Source organism: Nelumbo nucifera, chromosome 4 (assembly GCF_055504915.1).
Source record: "Nelumbo nucifera cultivar China Antique chromosome 4, China Antique-T2T, whole genome shotgun sequence".
NCBI classification, from domain to species: domain Eukaryota; kingdom Viridiplantae; phylum Streptophyta; class Magnoliopsida; order Proteales; family Nelumbonaceae; genus Nelumbo; species Nelumbo nucifera.
The window spans coordinates 59,278,713-59,283,217 of NC_142652.1; positions in this window are offsets into that span (position 1 = coordinate 59,278,713).

The window sequence follows — 4,505 nt, forward strand, 5'->3', positions numbered from 1 at the left end:
TTGCCATGGTGTCCTTAAGATCATTAGATGATCCTCCCTTCATGGTGGGCCCCACACCTCCCCTAAAGAGGAACCGTGCGGAACCCTAACCGTTTAAGGCCCACCGAAATCTGGCTTTATGAAAGTCAGTGGGAGCCACTTTGGTTTGACGTAAATTAAACTAGGGCGTAACTTTTGTTCCCTCTTGAAATATGGGTGCATGTGATAGGGAGATTCATATGATGAACTCCCTAAAGGCCTTCCATCATTAGCATGAAGATGGGTCATTCAGTAATGAGGAAACGCACCAGAAAATTGGGCTATCCATTTGCTGCTAGATCTGTTGGAATGTTTCATAAGATAATAGGGGCATCATAGACCGATGTGGGAGGGGCCTATCTAAAATGGAAAACTCTCTCACGGTACCTTGGCGTTCACGAATATGATGGGTGAGCACTTATTGGACAGAAAGGTTTAACCTAAATTGGCAATGAAGCTTGTCTGACAGAGGCCAAAGGGAAAGCTCAAATGATGAAAGGATATGATCCTTCACAGAAAGGTGGTGGGGTTATGCAGCTAAAACAGTTGGCTCCATGCACCCTATGTGATTTCTCACATTTCCAGAGACATAATTGCACTCTCCATCACCGAGATGGGAGGGAAATCTTGGAGATGAATAAATGGAAATGGAACATAGATTAGAAGCCATATCTATGTGGATAACATGAATCAAATTACGTTGTGGACTAATGTTTGTTTTTTATCAAAAATGGCAAACGGACAAGTCGCTAAACTGTTGAACAACAACAAACTAAAGGGCCCAAACTATGTTGACTCGTACCGTAATCTTATGCTGGTCTTAACGTCTAAAAAATTGGACAAAGTAGCAAAGAATCCTGTCCCGGAGCGTCCGGGTGATAGGGCTTCTGAGGCCCGAAGGATGGACTACCAGGAATGGGAAGAAAAGAATTTCCTAGCCCGCTGCTACATCATAGCCTCCTTGGATAATCCAATACAGAGGCAATTCGATCAGATCGAATTGTCGAATGACATATTGGATAGTCTGAAGACAATGTATGAGGAGCAGAATCATTCTACTCATTAGAAGGTCCTGAAACAGTTCATGACCGCACAGATGTCCAAGAACCAGCAGGTTCATGACCATTGTCTTCGGATGATGGGTTACATTAATGAACTTGAGGCTCTTGGATCCGGGCTTGACCATGTCACGAAGGTAGACGCCATTCTGAATTCTCTGCCTCCTTCCTTCAATCAGTTCATCATGAACTATAATATGAACAAGCTGAATGTCAGCATCCAGGAACTCAGCAATATGTTGTAGAGGGCCGAGGAACTGATTAAGAAGGATGAGCCCATTGCTATGCTTGTTGAACTAGGAAAATCGGGCAAGAAGAAGAGGAAGGCTGCCAAGTCCAAGAAGCAGAAGAAGGACAGAGCATCAGATGCTTATCACTTCTGCAAGCAGACTGGCCAATGGAAGAGGAACTATCCTCAATACCTGGAATCCAAGAAACAAGGTAATTTCGAATCCTGTGTCATAGAAACCAATTTGTTGGTAACTTTTGCTTCCTGGTATATTGACTTCGGGGCATCAACTCATGCGTGTAACTCACTACAGGGGTTCAGGATAAGTAGAAGACTGAGTGATAGAGAAGTAACTCTTTACTTGGGGACTTTTGCAAGTGTTGCAGCTACAACTATAGGAACTGTAGAGTTATTTTTCAGAGAATGATCTATTGTACTAAAAGATTGTCTTTATGTTCAGAATTTGAGAAGAAATTTGATTTCTGTTTCAAAATTGTGTGCGGATGGATATTCTATTCATTTTGGTAATACGATTACTGTTAAAAGAAATGACAAATTCATCGCATACGGAGAACTTGAGAATGGTCTCTATGTTCTCCATCCTTCTCTGGAAACTAACATACCCGAAACTACGTTGGTTGATATCCCCAAGAAAAAAATCCGTAATACAGTTATTTCCACGTGTCTGTGGCATTACCGACTTAGCCATATCAATATAGATCGTATCACAAGGTTGGTAAAGGATGGTCCTTTGGATTTTCTAACTGTAAAAGATCTTCCCACCTGTGAACTTTGCCTTCAGGGTAAGATGACGAAACAACCATTTAACGGTAAGCCTGAAAGATGTACAGGCACGCTTGACCTTATACATACTGATGTATGTGGTCTCATGAGTGTTAGGACTCGTAACCAGCATGTGTATTTTATTACATTCACCGATGATTATTCTCGGTATGGTTACGTGTACCAATTGAGACACAAGTCTGAATCATTTGAAAAGTTCAAAGAGTTCAGACAAGAAGTCAAGAAACAGTTAGGGAGAGAAATTAAGACCCTTCGATCGGATCGAGGTGGCAAGTATCTCTCTAACGAATTCAGGGACTACTTGAAGGTCAACGGGATAGGATCACAGTTAGCTCCTCCTGCTACACCACAGCCAAACGGTGTTTCAAAGAGGAGGAATAGAACCTTATTGGATATGGTCCGGTCACTTATCGTGCACTCAGAGTTGCCCACATGCTTTTGGGGCTTCGCATTGGAAACTGCGATATACGTGCTGAATCGGGTTCCAACCAAATCAGTTCTGAAGACTCCCTATGAGCTTTGGACCGGAAAGAAACCAAGTGTGAGACATTTGAAGATTAGGGGTTGTCTGACACATGTTAAAAGAATGAGTGCGGACAAATTGGAATCCAAAACCAACCGTTGCCTATTTGTAGGCTACCCCAAGGGCTCTGTGGGTTACCTATTCTATGACCCAGGAGAACAGAAGGTATTCTTTAGTCAAAATGCCCATTTCTTGGAGGATGATTACATCCTGAACAATCATCGTCAGGAAGTTGTTCTTGATGAGGAGAGCTCAGGGTCAGTGGGAGGTGTCCCACAAGTTCCAGGTAATGACCAACCAAAAAGATCTACCCAGGTTTCTAGGCCTTCGGTTCGTCTCAGCTATGACCAGGATAGTTACCTGGTGGAAGCTACAACTAGTGAGGAGGATCCCGTGACTTATCTTATACGAAAGCTATGTTGGACGTAGATTCCTTGAAGTGGATAAATGCCATGAAAGCTGAGATGGACTTAATGGAGACCAATGGAGTCTGGACTCTAGGAGATCCGCCCCGTGGGGTAAAAGCAATTGGTTGCAAATGGATCTATAAGAGGAAGAAGGGCCCCGATGGTAAGGTTGAGACCTACAAGGCTCGTTTGGTGGCGAAAGGGTATACTTAGAAAGAGGGCATCGATTATGAGGAAACATTTTTGTCAGTAGCCATGCTTAAATCCATTAGGATCCTGCTAGTTGTAGGAGCATACCATGATTATAAGATTTGGCAAATGGATGTCAAAACTGCATTCCTGAATGGAGATCTTAGTGAAGATATCTACATGCAGCAACCGCAAGGTTTCATAGCTGCGGGTCAGGAACACATGGTATGTAAATTGAATAGATCCATATATGGACTTAAGCAAGCTTCTAGGAGTTGGAACATCCAGCTTGACTCTACTATCAAAAGGTTTGACTTTGAGCAGAACCCGGATGAGCCCTGTGTTTACAGGAAATCCAGTGGTGATAAGATTACATTTCTGGTTCTGTATGTAGACGATATTCTACTCATTGGGAATGATGTAGGAATGTTGACTACGGTGAAAGTGTGGCTTTCACAACAATTCTCCATGAAAGATCTTGGAGAAGCCTTCTATATACTGGGTCTTCGACTCTATAGAGATAGATCAAAGAGGATAATAGGATTATCCCAATATGCTTACATTGACAAGATAGTCAAGAGATACAACATGGAGAACTCCAAGAAAGGAAATGTTCCTTTCAGGCATGGAGTCACTCTCTCCAAGGCCATGTCTCCCAAGACACCCGAGGAGATTGAGGGCATGAAAGACGTTCCCTATGCCTCAGTCGTAGGGAGCATCATGTATGCCATGTTGTGCACTCATCCTGACATTGCTCAGGCAATGAGTGTGGTAAGCAGATTCCAGGCCAACCCAGGGTAGGAGCATTGGACTGCTGTGAAAAACATACTTAAGTACCTTCGAAGGACAAAAGAGTTTTGTCTGGTTTCGATAGTAGCTCACTACCAATCCAGGGGTATACTGATGCCGACTTCTAGTCAGATTCAGATGATAGAAAGTCTACATCTGGGTATGTTTTCACGATGGGATCATGTGTTGTTTGCTGGAAAAGCAGCAAACAGAGGTCCACGGCGGATTCCACAACCGAAGCCGAATACATTGCCGCAAGTGAAGCTGCCAAAGAAGCCGTATGGATAAAGAAGTTCATTCATGAATTGGGAGTAGTTCCATCCAGCACATCACCCATTCCATTGCTGTTCGACAACACTGGAGATATCGCTCAGGGTAAGGAGCCACGAGCCCACACAAAGCCAAAGCACATCGAGAAGAAGTACCATGTACTGCGGGAGATAGTTGGAAGAGGAGAAGTCCTGATTCAGAAGGTAGCATCAACGGAG